Source organism: Planococcus citri, chromosome 2, assembly GCF_950023065.1.
Source record: "Planococcus citri chromosome 2, ihPlaCitr1.1, whole genome shotgun sequence".
Classification (NCBI taxonomy): Eukaryota; Metazoa; Arthropoda; class Insecta; order Hemiptera; family Pseudococcidae; genus Planococcus; species Planococcus citri.
The window spans coordinates 73,923,509-73,939,993 of NC_088678.1; the positions used below are offsets into that span (position 1 = coordinate 73,923,509).

At 38.0% G+C, this 16,485-nt stretch overlaps 1 long non-coding RNA gene across 1 annotated transcript in view; it reads right to left on the reverse strand.

Moving 5' to 3' along the window:
- Positions 1 to 16,485, reverse strand: part of LOC135837703 (uncharacterized) — a 354,017-nt gene that overhangs the window by 184,536 nt on the left and 152,996 nt on the right. The window contains exon 3 of the long non-coding RNA XR_010557242.1: positions 8,402 to 8,453. This is a non-coding gene — a long non-coding RNA (uncharacterized LOC135837703). The remainder of the gene's footprint in view (positions 1 to 8,401; positions 8,454 to 16,485) is intronic.

The following is a 16,485-nucleotide window of genomic DNA, read 5'->3' on the forward strand; positions in this document are numbered from 1 at the left end:
GCTCAGAGATGTTTGGCTGTGGGTGTGTTTGGGAAAATTCAGGGGTGTGAATGCGTGCTCAGAGTTGTTCGGGTGTGGGTGTGTTTGGGAAAATTCAGAGGTGTGAATGCTTGCTCAGAGATGTTCGGGTGTGATTGGGAAAATTCAGAGGTGTGAATGCTTGCTCAGAGATGTTCGGGTGTGTTTGGGAAAATTCAGGGGTGTGAATGAGTGCTCAGAGATGTTCGGGTGTGTTTGGGGAAATTCAGAGGTGTGAATGCTTGCTCAGAGATGTTCGGGTGTGTTTGGGAAAATTCAGGGGTGTGAATGCGTGCTCAGAGATGTTCGGGAGTGTTTGGGAAAATTCAGGGGTGTGAATGCTTGCTCAGAGATGTTCGGGTGTGTATGGGAAAATTCAGGGGTGTGAATGCGTGCTCAGAGATGTTTGGCTGTGGGTGTGTTTGGGAAAATTCAGGGGTGTGAATGCGTGCTCAGAGATGTTCGGGTGTGTTTGGGGAAATTCAGGGGGGTGAATGCTTGCTCACAGATGTTCGGGTGTGTTCGGGAAAATTCAGGGGTGTGAATGCGTGCTCAGGGACGTTCGGGTGTGTTTGGGGAAATTCAGGGGTGTGAATGCGTGCTCAGAGATGTTCGGGTCTGTTTGGGAAAATTCAGAGGTGTGAATGCTTGCTCAGAGATGTTCGGGTGTGTTTGGGAAAATTCAGGGGTGTGAATGCGTGCTCAGAGATGTTCGGGTGTGTTTGGGAAAATTCAGGGGTGTGAATGCGTGCTCACAGATGTTCGGGTGTGTTCGGGAAAATTCAGGAGTGTGAATGCGTGCTCAGGGATGTTCGGGTGTGTTTGGGGAAATTCAGGGGTGTGAATGCGTGCTCAGAGATGTTCGGGTGTGTTTGGGAAAATTCAGGTGTGTGAATGCGTGCTCACAGATGTTCGGGTGTGTTTGGGGAAATTTAGGTGTGTGAATGCTTGCTCACAGATGTTCGGGTGTGTTTGGGGAAATTCAGGGGTGTGAATGCGTGCTCAGAGATGTTCGGGTGTGTTTGGGGAAATTCAGGGGTGTGAATGCGTGCTCAGAGATGTTCGGGTGTGTTTGGGAAAATTCAGGTGTGTGAATGCGTGCTCAGAGATGTTCGGGTGTGTTTGGGGAAATTCAGGTGTGTGAATGCTTGCTCACACATGTTCGGGTGTGTTTGGAAAAATTCAGAGGTGTGAATGCTTGCTCAGAGATGTTCGGGTGTGTATGGGAAAATTCAGGGGTGTGAATGCGTGCTCAGAGATGTTTGGCTGTGGGTGTGTTTGGGAAAATTCAGGGGTGTGAATGCGTGCTCAGAGTTGTTCGGGTGTGGGTGTGTTTGGGAAAATTCAGAGGTGTGAATGCTTGCTCAGAGATGTTCGGGTGTGATTGGGAAAATTCAGAGGTGTGAATGCTTGCTCAGAGATGTTCGGGTGTGTTTGGGGAAATTCAGGGGTGTGAATGAGTGCTCAGAGATGTTCGGGTGTGTTTGGGGAAATTCAGAGGTGTGAATGCTTGCTCAGAGATGTTCGGGTGTGTTTGGGAAAATTCAGGGGTGTGAATGCGTGCTCAGAGATGTTCGGGAGTGTTTGGGAAAATTCAGGGGTGTGAATGCTTGCTCAGAGATGTTCGGGTGTGTATGGGAAAATTCAGGGGTGTGAATGCGCGCTCAGAGATGTTTGGCTGTGGGTGTGTTTGGGAAAATTCAGGGGTGTGAATGCGTGCTCAGAGATGTTCGGGTGTGGGTGTGTTTGGGAAAATTCAGAGGTGTGAATGCTTGCTCAGAGATGTTCGGGTGTGATTGGGAAAATTCAGAGGTGTGAATGCTTGCTCAGAGATGTTCGGGTGTGTTTGGGGAAATTCAGGGGTGTGAATGAGTGCTCTGAGATGTTCGGGTGTGTTTGGGGAAATTCAGAGGTGTGAATGCTTGCTCAGAGATGTTCGGGGGTGTTTGGGAAAATTCAGGGGTGTGAATGCGTGCTCAGAGATGTTCGGGTGTGTTTGGGAAAATTCAGGGGTGTGAATGCGTGCTCACAGATGTTCGGGTGTGTTCGGGAAAATTCAGGAGTGTGAATGCGTGCTCAGGGATGTTCGGGTGTGTTTGGGGAAATTCAGGGGTGTGAATGCGTGCTCAGAGATGTTCGGGTGTGTTTGGGAAAATTCAGGTGTGTGAATGCGTGCTCACAGATGTTCGGGTGTGTTTGGGGAAATTTAGGTGTGTGAATGCTTGCTCACAGATGTTCGGGTGTGTTTGGGGAAATTCAGGGGTGTGAATGCGTGCTCAGAGATGTTCGGGTGTGTTTGGGGAAATTCAGGGGTGTGAATGCGTGCTTAGAGATGTTCGGGTGTGTTTGGGAAAATTCAGGTGTGTGAATGCGTGCTCAGAGATGTTCGGGTGTGTTTGGGGAAATTCAGGTGTGTGAATGCTTGCTCACACATGTTCGGGTGTGTTTGGAAAAATTCAGAGGTGTGAATGCTTGCTCAGAGATGTTCGCGTGTGTTTGCGAAAATTCAGGTGTGTGAATGCGTGCTCAGAGATGTTCGGGTATGTTTGGGGAAATTCAGGGGTGTGAATGCTTGCTCACAGATGTTCGGGTGTGTTTGGGGAAATTCAGGTGTGTGAATGCTTGCTCACAGATATTCGGGTGTGTTTGGGAAAATTCAGGTGTGTAAATGCGTGCTCAGAGATGTTCGGGTGTGTTTGGGGAAATTCAGGGGTGTGAATGCGTGCTCAGAGATGTTCGGGTGTGTTTGGGGAAATTCAGGGGTGTGAATGCGTGCTCAGGGATGTTCGGGTGTGTTTGGGAAAATTCAGGCGTGCGAACGATTCGTTTGGAAAATTAGATGTTCGCGAACAACTTGAACCAAAAACGTGTCGTTCGTGAACGAATTGTTCCAAAAGTAAATGATTCGCGAACAATTTGTTCCAGATACAGGTCGTTCACGAACGATTCGATCCAGAGATGAGTCGTTTGTGAACGATTCATTTCATTTCCGAAACGAGTTATTCCGTTCAATAAATGAGCCGTTCACGAACGATTCGGTTGAAAAATTAGATGTTCGCGAACGATTCGATCCAGAGATGAGTTGTTCGCGAACGATTCGTTCGAGATTTCAGATTGTTGAATTCTAATTTCCAAATCTTGAACAAAGCAGATGCAAGCTTTAATTTCAACGAATCAAAACATTCAAGCTCATAATAAAGTTTACGAGACGAACTTTCAAGTTTTGTTGTCGAATTTGTGTTATTACATCATCCTAAAAATATTTGTACGGCAGGTATGTATATTATTTAAGCAAATCCTACATGCTGAAATGGTGGATTTTTAAAATGAACGCATCTCCAAAGTAGGTAGGTATAAATAAATGCAACCGAAATTTCAAACTCTGAGACAAATTGTCAACGAGTTCTTCATCAAAAATATCACTTTTGAATGAAAAATTCGTCAAAAATTGACAAATCATTCGAGGCAGCCGAACTTTAAAATTTTACACGTTCTTTCATCCTTCTTAAACTTTCATTCGCAATTCGCGTACGCAATAGTCAAAATACACCCAAGCATTACAACGTATCCTTTCTGAAATCCTTCTCCGACCGAAGCTTCGCTTTCTCTCGTTTAGATAGCGTTAACGGTGCTTGCATTGGGGTAAAAAGCACGTGGTCGTAATTCATAGTAAATGTGACCGTTACTATGGAAACTTTTACGTTCCCATTCATAAATCGTAATGTTATGACGCCGTTCGCTGATAAGGTTGGCTAGGACGGTAATAAAGTCAAAAAATAAGGCCGTCACGTGACGCAATATCTTCGTCCCTCTCGTTCGCCCACAGCTCTCCGCCTTCGCCGCCACCGCCGGTGCGCTGCGGCCTTTCTTCGTACCCTTTTCGTCGCTGCCTGGTACCGCGTACTTCGCCTTTTCGCGTCCGTCAATCTTGCTTCTTCAGCGTGTAGCACCGCCGTCGACCGACGACGTCTTCGCCCATCACCACGTATCACCCTTTGAATGTCAGACCAGACGGCAGCGAAACATTTCACATCTCAATGTATACCGAGTAAAGCGCGAATTTCTCGGCGTGGTTTTTTTCTTCTCTCTCTTCCTCTTCGTTGCTTTTCCGCGCTTCTTTTATTGTATTCTACTCGTTTCGTCTTCTTATAGGAGTATTTTCTGTTTCGTTTAAAATTACGATTTTTTTTCTCTTCTTTTTTTTCTTCTTCTCTTTTTGCTAATACTATAAATTCGCTCACTTTTTCTCGCCGCGAATCTACACGCCAGAAGTAGGTAGGGGTATGGTAGGCCACCGATGTCGGTGAATTTCCACACAATTCGATAAATTCGACCCAAGATTATGAGTTTAGTGGGCTGGATTTTTTTCCCTTCAGCGTACGTCTACGTATATATCGTATATATATAAGTTTCCATAAAATATATAGAAAAAAAAGCAAGCCAAATTTACGATTATAGGAAAACATAAACGAAGGAGTGGTCTCGTGTATTATTTTCAGCTGCCGAATTCATTTATTTTTTTTTTGCCCATAGGTTACGTAGTAAGTATGTACTTGCACAACAGACACAATCGAACGCCTAAATAGGCAACTTATTTATCACGAATGAGAAGTGGTCGTGTATAATGCGCCAGCGTCTATCTAGTATTTAAATTCAACGTACATAAAACCACGACAGCGAAAAAAAAGTAGAAACGAGAAAACACCGTAGAAAGTGGCGAGCGCCTTCGTGATGCGAGGTGTAGGCAATTTTATCAACGTCTTTTACTATTTTCGTTCATTGGAAACTAGAATGTTGTATGTAGATGACTTGAAATAATTCTCGAGATGATTTCATTGTTAGAAGAAGGAGGATATTTTTCGTGTCCCATCTCATTTGAATGCTCCAAAACTATTGCACCATGAAAATAGACCATGGTTTTACAAAAAATCTAATTCAGGAGTTCTCAAACTGGAGCCAAAGTTGTGATCATAAAAACAATTTTGAAACCACTTCATCAAAAAAAATTTTTCTTTGTCACTCGATCTAAAAAGGAGTCAAAAATAAGGGTGAGGGAGTGGGAGGGGGTAGACTGAAAAACATAATTTCGGGACTCACAGCAGCCCATTACAGCTTGCCCAATTTTACTAAGTAAAATAATTCACAAAAAATCTGGCCCCCTAAAAAGGATCTGAAAATATCAAGAATTCATCAGAATGAAGTTTCCCAAAAATCACCAAAAACCTCCACCATTCCATCACACATCTTTCGGACACGAAATCAAAATACACAAAAATTCCACACTCCCTCCCACATAAAAAAAAACATCACCTAAACCTCGTAAAAATGCTGAAAAAACAGACCATTTACTATCCCACCAGGACCCATAGCCGGAGCAAAATAAGGGACCGGAGTTCTCAGGGGTCGTATGAATCAAATTTATAATTCAAATATCGAGTATCCGCTACATTTATCCTTTGAGTAAAAAGCAAGAATCAAGAAATGGGAGAAAAAAAACTTTCAGAAGGGGTGGTGGCGACGACAACGTATATTAGTATCATTTTGCAGGTAAATCATCGAAACGAATCTAAGTAAGGGTTGTTGGCGGTATATCCTCTTCTTCCTCGGTCATCCTCACGTATCATAGAGAATAGATTTTTTCCACTCGATAAGTTGGTAGTATCGCGGAGACTAATATAGGGGTCGAAACAACATAGGGTGAAAATACGCGTACAGCAGGTCTATCTATGTATATACGAGTATGTACGAGACGAAAAAGGGTGATGTCCACGAGGAAATGGTATTCGTCGCCGTCGCATATCAAATCTTATTACACAATGGACAATGCTCGACGACGACGTTGTAAATCGTCAAAAGAAAGATTCCACTTTGCAATTAGATAAGTGAAAGGCTATGTAACACAACTTGACGTAAGGATTGCATTGAGGTAAGTTCGTATTACGTATTTTTTGATCTGAAAATTTGTCACTAGTTGCAATTGTTTTCTCGCAAGATTTCAAGACGTCCTCTTACTCGTATTCTAAAAATTAAAATTTTTCTTAAATACTGAAAAAAAAAAAATTCGAAAATTTCTGATTTTATTAAAGCAACCGTTTCATTTTCTTCACAGTTACATTTGAGTCTCTTTTCTGAGCCTAGTTCTTCACAAAAGATACGTAAGTAAGTACGAGTACTGTGCTCCATCAAGGGAAGGGTGGGGGAGGGGTTGTGGCTAGAACCAAATTTCACGTTATCGGCAATTTTTAGAAAGATCTGACATTCTTCATACCATTGGATTTACTTCATGAAATAATACGTACTATTAATTCATTTAATGACCTCCTCGAAATTCGAATAGAGCTCTTCGTATTATCGAAATTCGTTCAAATAATGAAAAAATGAAAATAATAAGTACTCGTATTTCGTAATTTTTTGGCAAATTAAGGAGGTAAAGAGGATGAAAAGCGCGACAAAGATACATGCAGACTCCTGAACAATTCAGTAACACAATGAATCATTCGCGAACGATGAATTTGAACTGAAGATCGTTCGAGAACGATTTGCTTGAATTATGAGTCGATCATAACTGATTCACGCGATTTAGAATTAGTGGTTCATGAGCAATCCGGCTGAACTAGAACTAGAAGTCGTTCGCAAATGATTCACCATAATTGAAAGTCGTTCATTAATATTCACTCAAATCGAGAGTCATTTGTGAACGATTTGCCAAAATTAGGGGGTGTTTGTGAATTGTGAATGATTTCTTTGAATTAAAAGTCGTTCGTGAACGATTCGCTCGAAATAGAAGTCGTTCGTGAACGATTTGTTGATAATTAGAAGTCGTCAGTGAACGATTCGCTCGAATTGAAAGTCGTTCGTGAACAATTCGCTCAAATTAGAAGTCGTTCGTGAACGATTCGCTCGAAATTGAAAATCGTTCGCGGACGATTCACTCGAAATTGAAAGTTGTTCGCGGAAGATTCACTCAAATTGAAAGTCGTTCGTGAACGATTCGCTCAAATTGAAAGTCGTTTGTAAACGATTTGCTCCAATTGAAAGTCGTTCGTGAACGATTTGCTCGAAATTGAAAGTTGTTCGCGGACGATTCACTCGAAATTGAAAGTCGTTCGCGGACGATTCGCTCAAATTGAAAGTCGTTTGTGAACGATTTGCTTGAATTACAGAATTAGGAGTCATTCGTGAACGATTCGCTCAAATTGAGAGTCGTTCGTGAACGATTCGCTCAAATTGAAAGTCGTTTGTGAACAATTTGCTCCAATTGAAAGTCGTTTGTGAACGATTTGCTTGAATTACAGAATAAGAAGTCGTTCGTGAACGATTTGCTCGAAATTGAAAGTCGTTCGCGGACGATTCGCTCAAATCGAAAGTCGTTCGTGAACGATTCGCTCAAATTGAAAGTCGTTTGTGAACGATTTGCTTGAATTACAGAATTAGGAGTCGTTCGTGAACGATTTGCTCGAAATTGAAAGTCGTTCGCGGACGATTCACTCAAAATTGAAAGTCGTTCGCGGACGATTCGCTCAAATTGAAAGTTGTTCGTGAACGATTCGCTCAAATTGAGAGGTCGTTCGTGAACGATTCGCTCAAATTGAAAGTCGTTTGTGAACGATTTTCTCCGATTGAAAGTCGTTTGTGAACGATTTGCTTGAATTAGGAGTCGTTCGTGAACGATTCGCTCAAATTGAAAGTCGTTCGTGAACGATTCGCTTGAATTAGGACTCGTTCGTGAACGATTCACTCAAATTAGAAATCGTTCGTCAACGATTTGCTTGAATTAGGAGTCATTTGTAAACGATTTGTTGGAATTAGGATTCGATCGTGAACGATTCGCTCAAATTAAAAGTCCGTCGCGAACGATTTGCCAAAATTGAAAGTTGTTTGTTGACGATGGGCCAAAATTAGAAGTCGTTCGTGAATGATTCACTCGAATTGGAAGTAATTCGAGAACGATTCATGTACTTGAATATGTTCGAAATAATTCATGCGATTTAGAAGTCAGTCGTTCATGAAAAATTCCCCAGAAGGCTGAATTACTCCACCCCCTCCCACTCTATTCACTGGCTTCACAATCTGAATGGTCTGAATGTACCCTTCTGGAAATTTTCATCTTCCAACCATACTCTGTCCTTTTCAAAATTTGAAAAGTCACTCATTCTTTCACTCTGATTGGAATTTTCAGGAGGTTGGAGTGCCCAAATTGTCCTACCCCCCCCCCCCCCCCCCGAAAAAGTGGATTTTTGTGTAGTTTTTTTCAGTGTTCTTCAAATTTGTTCGACACACGCGTCTATGAGAACCACCTAGAGGGAATTTAATCTTCTGTTCTGTCTGTCTGAGAACTTGGACCATATCTTAACTTTACTCTAATGTTGTATTGTTTTCTTACCTTTGCCAGTAGTTGATTGCTCCAGTTCTGCCAAAAAATTCCGTTCTGCACTCTGCAACAAAAATTTCGAAAAAATCAATTAATAAACTTCTATGAAAATACAATATTTCGAAATTGAATTATTTATGAGAAATGTCGAACTATATGCCTTTGATAAAATATGAAAGTTTTTCAAACACGAACAATCGATTTGATTTTCAAGTTTGCTACGTACAAATTACAAACCCTGATATCGATCTAATCGAGCAATTAAATTATCTCACACACACGTATAGCCTACAATAATTCACAATCAGTTGAAATTCAACCCTTTGTCTGCCAGCATACTCCCCCATTATAATTTCTTGGAATCAGCCGCCTTGACGCGAATAAAAGCCATCCCTCTCGCGTAATTTAGCATTTGGACAAAGTAAAAAGTATAAGCTGGTCGTTGCGCCTTCTTCGCTCAGCCCCGGCTGCTCGACTCGAGTATGAAAATATAGCATAGCATAGAGTATACGAGAGTGAGGAGTATTACGACCAACGAGGATGAGGTGGGGGGGATGACGACAAGCTGAGGACGGCTGAGCAGTGAGCAGCCGGAGCAGGACGAAGGATAAATCGGAATTTACTGCGGCAACGTCGTCGTCGGGCGACGAGCGTATCTCGTTGACAATTCCCTTTATTGTTGCAAAGGGTATTAAAACTAACTAACAAACTAAGTATACAGCAAAAGGTGTACGTTGTATATGTATTTATACACAGAAACTAACGCGCACCGATGCTAATATTACACGTTAACAGAAACAGCAACAACAACAACGAGCAAAGAGGCAAAGGCAGTACGGAATACTATATAAGATGATGAAGTTTTTGAGCCGACAAATTCAAGGAGGATACCGGCACGACAGGCTGGATTACCGCAGCCACATTGCACGTCATCTGTTGTCATGTAACTATATTGTCCGGTGATTAACTCGCTTTCTTCATTTAAGAACCTTATCTTAAGGATTAAACTCATTGACGCATAACGCGGCCACGGCGGCATCCCGCAATCTATATAGGAAAAGCCATGATGAGGAGTGAGGACGCCGAAGACGCGGCGCAGCTTAATGAGAATTCGTGTTAATACCTTGTGTAAAGGGAATAAGAGTGCGAAACAGCCGTTCCGGAACCGAATACGTTTCCTCTTTGGGCTGCTCGCAAAATTCCCTCCGATGGTGGATCCTATAGCTGCCTATGCGCTGTCAGTGTATTTTCGTCGAATTGCTTTTCGCACCTTTCAATTGAAATATGTAGAATGTACCTATACCTATACCTATGTGCATTAACGCGTTGAAATTTAATCGTCCCTTCCCTTCTGATATTTTCGGTTGTTTTCCCTTAATTACGGTGTAATTTCATTTTGACGCGGTATTTATTAGTATTACTTGTAACGTCACTGCAGATATCGTTCAGTTTACCCAAAAATATGCGAGCCATTGCTTAAGATGTGTTTGGGCAGAGGGCAGTGGCAGGATTATTTGCACTCGCCCTACCAAAGTACCCTGACAAGAAAAGAATCCCAAAAATGGCTGAAAAAAATTTTCAGACCAGACAAAGCCTAATTAAAAGAGCAAGCAAAAATAGCTTATCAACCAAAATTTTACAAGCTAAAGAACATTTTTAAATTTTTGATGAATTTTTGAAAAATCAAATTTGGGCAAAAAATTAAAATCGTCAAAAGGGTATATTCCCAGGTGAAATAGGTGAAATAGCCTTATTCCCAGATTTGGAAAATTATGATGGATTGTTAGGTACTTTCAGTAAAAATTTTTGAGTGGAATTTCCGCCCCTCAACCCACCCAGCCTTGAACAGTATAGCCAAAAAACGCGTTTTTTGCTAGATGAGTGGGGGGGGGGGATTCTAGTAGCCTACCATGCGGAATGTGTGTGTAAGGAAAGCATAGTCTTTTCAACACGATTTTTTTCAAAATTTTTCACTATAGTAGTGGGAGTAACATTGACAGATGAAAATTTAAACCACCACAGCTCCGGATTGAAGGGTTGGGAACAAAAACTGTTTTCGCTAAAATGTGTCTTTTTACAAGTACTTTATTCCTACCAATCCGTTAAATTGAAATTTTGTCTACAAAAGGCTCATATTTGCAACAAAAAAAAAAACAGAAAAAATACTTGTTTTTCGCGTTTTTTATTGCAAAATTATGCGAAATATGCGAAAAATGTATAGAACAAAAAATGTTGAGCGTCAAATTTCATCCTAGAAAACGTGTTCAAAAGGTTGTCAAGACGCTAATCTACTGAAGTTAGCAAAGATTGTAATCATGAGCTCTGTGAATAAAAAATACAAATACCAAAAAAATTTAAATTGAGGTTATAGCATTTCAGTTACAATTATCACATTCTTTACAATTTAAACACGTTTCCACAATGCTTGGTGAAAAAAAAATCTTCAGAATGAAAATATCGCAAGTCAAACTTACAAAAAGTTACCTAGAATGGGCAAATTACCCAAAAATTGTTCAGAAGTCCAATTCAAAATCAGTAATTGCAGAAAATACAAATTTCAATTTTAATTTAAATTTTCAAAAATTTTAACAACATCTTTTTCAAATCCAAAAAGTACCATACACACGAGTTCAACAAACCTTACCAAAATTCAAAAACGTTGAAAAAAAATCACAAAATTGTGCTAAAAAAGTCATCTAAAATTCGTTCTAGATCATGGATTGGTTCAAAATCAGATTATTGTCCCAAAATCAAGAGGTAATTTACAGGATTATAGAAAAACCAGGTCAACTTCCCATAAAAGTAAATGAAAAAACGTGATTCCAAAAATAGTCGAATGAAAAATAATTGTACAATTTATATTTTTCAATGGAAATCACAAACCATAAAAAAACTGACCAACTTAATCCAAATTTGGCTCAACAGCGAGAGGAAAAGAATTTTCGACCAAAATTGACCCATTAAGAGAGAAAAATCGTTTGAAAAAACAATTTTTTAGCATTTTTGAAGGACCTTTACCCATACTAAATATTCTGAAAAAAATTTACGATGTGTATCTCATCTATAGATGTGATAGACATAGGTATCATTTTATTTACAAGAAGGTACTTATCAATAATTGCACTTTTTTTCGGGTCCGAATTTTTCAATTTTTGTAGAGAACCAGCAAAAATGAATAGAAAAAGAAATCGAGAAAAAAATATAAAATTACGAAGATTGATTTTAAAAATGGAAAAAGCAGCACTTTTTAGACAAATTCTGACAAACTTTAGGACTTTTTGACAATTTTTGCAGAAGCTGTACTTTCAGACTATTTTGGCTAACAACAAGATTTTATTGACCATTTCGCCATAAAACAGAATTTTTTGGATAACTTATCAAAAAAAGGTCTTTGAGTACAGTGTTTTGTCAATAAACTACAACTTGCTGACAATTTTGACAAAAAGCAGGAGTTTTGAAAATTTTGGCTAAAAGCAGAAGTTTTTATTACAATAATTTATTTATTTTGGCAAATAAACTTTTTGTTTGATGACTACGAAAAAAATAAATTTTGATAATGATGTGGCAAAATACAGGACTTTTTAGAATAATTTTGGGCAAAAAAGAAGAATTTTTGCCAATTTTGGCAATAGGATTTTTTGAACATTTTGGCAAAAAGCAGGAGTTTTTTTTTGGCAATTATTACAATGATTTAGGAAAAAAATAACTTTACGGACAATTTTGGCAAAAAACATAACAAGGATGTCTTAGAATAATTTTGGCAAAAGCAGGAATCTTTGAAATTTTGGCAGAAGCAGGAATTTCTGAAATTTTAGCTACCAACAAAGTTCTTTGGTCATTTCAGCAAAAAATATCAGGACTTTTTTGAGATTTTAGGATAATTTTGGCAAAAAACAGGACTTTTTTAGCCACTTTCACAGAAGTTGAGATTTTAAAATAATTTTTTCAAAAAAGAAACTTGCGTAAAATTTTGTTAAAAATGAGACTTTCTTGGCAATTATTATTTCGGCGATCAGATCTTTTGAACATTTTAGCAAAAAAAAAGTGATTTTTTGGAAACTTTTACAAAAAGTCAAGATTTTTGGATAATTTTGGCAAAAATATGAATTTGTAAAATTTTAGCCTACAGCGGGGTTTTTTGACCATTTTTATAAAAAATATTAGGATTTTTTTGATAACGTTGATAGAAAATGTATTTTTCGACAAATTATAATCAAAAACAGTGCTTTTTTGACATTTTAGACAAAAAGTTGCGATTTTTTTATAATTTTGGCAAAAGCAGGAATTTTTGGCAAGTTCGCAATAGCGATTTTTCGCCTCATACTACATACTTATGTAGTGACACGACCAATTAGCAGAGAGGAATTTTGATTTTTTTAAACATGTTTTTCAACTCAAGGATCTTTACATAATGGGGACTAATATTACAGACAGGGTGCCGAAAGAGGCTGTATATTGAAAATGTGAAAGGAGGGTAGGTATCAGAAGAAATGTTTTGACCAGAAAATGAAAAATTTTCAACAATTTTTTACAAATCTGAATTTTATATTTTTAAGTAGGTACCTTATACTTACATTTATTCTGTTTTTGTTTTTTTTTAGGGGGGGGGGGTGTTTGGGATTGCGATTATTACACACACGCAGAGCAGGTTTTTGGTTTGATTTGTCAGATTGATATTTTGGATTTCAAAAAGGTTGTCAGTTATTTTATCTATATATTAATAGTATGACCGAATTCTTATGACACTGAGATCTCAGCAACGGCTGAACCGATTTTGCTCGGTGACCTCTCAAAAAAAAGGTTTTGACGCGTAGATGTGCAGGTTTTAATCAAAAGTTTGAAAAGTTGCACCAAAAAGCTCAAAAAAGCTCAAAAATTGATTTCAGCCTATACGTAGCGCATTTGTTGTATACACAGTAGTACGTATATTGTACCTTGAAAGAGCATTGAAAGAAGTCAAATGTTGAAGAAAAAAGTTTACAAAAAAGTTGCGCCGTAAAGCTCAAAAAAGCTCAATAATTGATTTTAGCCTATACCTAACGCATTCGATGTATACACAGTAGTACGTTTATTATACCTTGAAAGAGCATCAAAAGAAGTCAAATGTTGAAGAAAAAAGTTCACAAAAAAGTTGCGCCGTAAAGCTCAAAAAAGCTCAATATTCATCAAAAAGCTTATAGTAGGACTGAATTCATTTGACTGCAAGATCTTAACAACGGCTGAACCAATTTTGCTCAGTGACCTCTCAAAAAATAACTTTTGAACCCTACATATGCAGGTTTTTATCAAAAGTTCTAAAAGTTGCACCATAAAGCTCAAAAAAGCTCAATAATTGATTTTTGCCTATATATAGCGCATTTGATGTATACAGAGAAGTACGTATATTATACCTTGAAAGAGCACCAAAAGAAGTCAAAAATCAAAGAAAAAAGCTCACAAAAAAGTTGCGCTGTAAGCTCAAAAAAGCTCAATAATTGATTTTAACCAATGACGGGATTCTTATGACGCGGAGATCTCAGCAATGGCTGAACCGATTTTGCTCAGTGACCTCTCAAAAAATAGGTTTTGAACCGTAGATGTGCAGGTTTTTATCAAAAGTTCCAAAAGTTGAACCGTAAAGCTCAAAAAAGCTCAATGATTGATTTTTGCCTATACCTAGCGCATTTGATGTATACAGAGAAGTACATATATTATACCTTGATAGAGCATCAAAAGAAGTGGAATGAAAAGTTCTAAAAGTTGCACTGTAAAGCTCAAAAAAGCTCAATAATTGATTTTAACCTATACACAGCGCATTCGACATGTACAAAGAAGTACGTAAATTATATCTTGAAAGAGCATCAAAAGAAATGAAATGCTGAAGAAAAAAGTTGACAAAAATAGTTGTGCTGTAAAGCTCAAAACAGCTCAATATTTGTCAAAAAGCTCAATAATTGATTTCTGATTGCATGTAGTTTCAATCTCAATCGTAAAAAGCTGACGTTGGTGCATTTTTTCAACCTTTAAATCAATCAATGGTAGTTTCATTCTAGATAGAACTTTTTTTGATTGGGGGGATGCTGAAGAAAAAAGTCAACAAAAATAGTTGTGGTGTAAAGCTCAAAAAAGCTCAATATTCATCAAAAAGCTTATAGTAAGACCGAATTCTTTTGACTGCGAGATCTTAACAACGGCTAAACCAATTTTGCTCAGTGACCTCTCAAAAAATAACTTTTGAACCATACATATGCAGGTTTTTATCAAAAGTTCTAAAAGTTGCACTGTAAAGGCTCAAAAAAGCTCAATAATTGATTTTGCCTATACGTAGCGCATTTGACATAAATACAGTGAAGTACGTATATTATACCTTGGAAGAGCACCGACAGAAGTCAAATGTCGAAGAAAAAAGTTTACAAAAAAGTTGCGCCATAAGCTCAAAAAAGCCCAATAATTGATTTTAACCTACATACAGCGCATTCAACATGTACACAAAGAAGTAGGTATATTATATCTTGAGAGAGCATCACAAGAAATGGAATGTTGAAGAAAAAAGTTGAAAAATAATTGTGCTGTAAAGCTCAAAAAAGCTCAACATTCGTCAAAAAGCTCAATAATTGATTTTTGTTCAAGTTTTGAAGGAAGCTTTGAGCCTGAAGATTTTGTACTTACACCTCTTCAACCTTTTAAATCAATCGATTTTATGTAGTTTCAATCACAATCGTAAAAAGGTTAAAAAGCTGACGTTGGTACACTTTTTCAACCTTTGAAATCCATTGATTGCAGTTTCATGCGACATGGAACTTTTCTTTTGTGTGTGGGGGGTGGTGGTGGTGGTGAAAAATAAGGTAACCTTTGAAATCAATCGATTGTATGTAGTTTCAATCCCCATCGTATAAAGCTGACGTTGGTACACTCTTTTTCAACCTTTGAAATCAGTCAATTGTAGTTTCATTCCAAATGAAACTTTTCTGTGGTGGGGGAGAAGAGTGAAAAATAAGGTAATGATTGAAGTAATTCTAAAAAGTATGTAATATACAATTGTAGTTTGGAACTTTCTTTGGAGGGGGGAGGGGGGGTGATCAAATCAAAAATAAGGATTTCCAACCTCTGAATTCGATATGGAACTTTTTTTTGGGGGGGGGGGAGTGAAAAATAAGGATGGTATATGGTTAGAGTTCAAAATTGATCAATTATATGTATTTTCAATCTCCATCGTGAAAAGCTGACGTAGGTATGATTAAAGTGATTCTAAAAAGTATGTAATTTACAAATTGTAATTTGGAACTTTCTTTTGATTGGGATGAAAAATAAGGATTTTCAACCTTTGAAATCGATCGATTTTATTTTCATTCGACATGAACTTTCTTTTTTTTTGGGGGGGGGAGTGAAAAATAAGGAGGGTGCCTATGGTTAAAGTTTTAAATTGATCAATAATTAAATGCAGGGCTTTTTTTGTGGGGGGACTCAGTCCCCCCAAAGGAAAGTTCGAAAATATCTGATAAATTTTCATAAAAATTAAAAAAGTGAACGAATTTGAAAAAAAAGAAAAAATGAATAAATTTTGGTAACTTTTTCAAAAAATGTTGAATTATCAGAATAGTAAAAAGCGAAACCGAGATCAGAATTAGGTACTTACGATGAAAATTTGGAAATCGCTCTGAATCTAAAATTTAGCATTCAAAGTTTGTACTTCAGTATCCGAGTGTCTACTGGAAAGACAGTAACAAGAAAGCAAGAAAATATGTAGTACAGAAATTCCTTCGAAAAGCAAGAAAATTTCCAAAGAATTCAAAAATCTCTGAAAAATTGAAGTTATCCCATCAATTTTGAAAAATGTTGGGATCAGAAAAATCGAATCCTTTCATTAAAATTGTTGTTCTACTTTTCGAATTGGAAATTTTCTAAAGCTTTTGCCCTCGCTTCGCTCGGGTTATTCTAAATGCTACTTTCAGACATTTTAAGAATTCAAAAATTGAGTAAGTATAAAATTCAAATTATGTACAGTGCGGTGAGGGGTGTGTATGAAAATTAGGGACTTGCAACTTCAATTTAGCGTCCCCCTCAGAAAATAAATACAAAAAAAGGCCTGATTATATGTATTTTCAATCTCCACCATA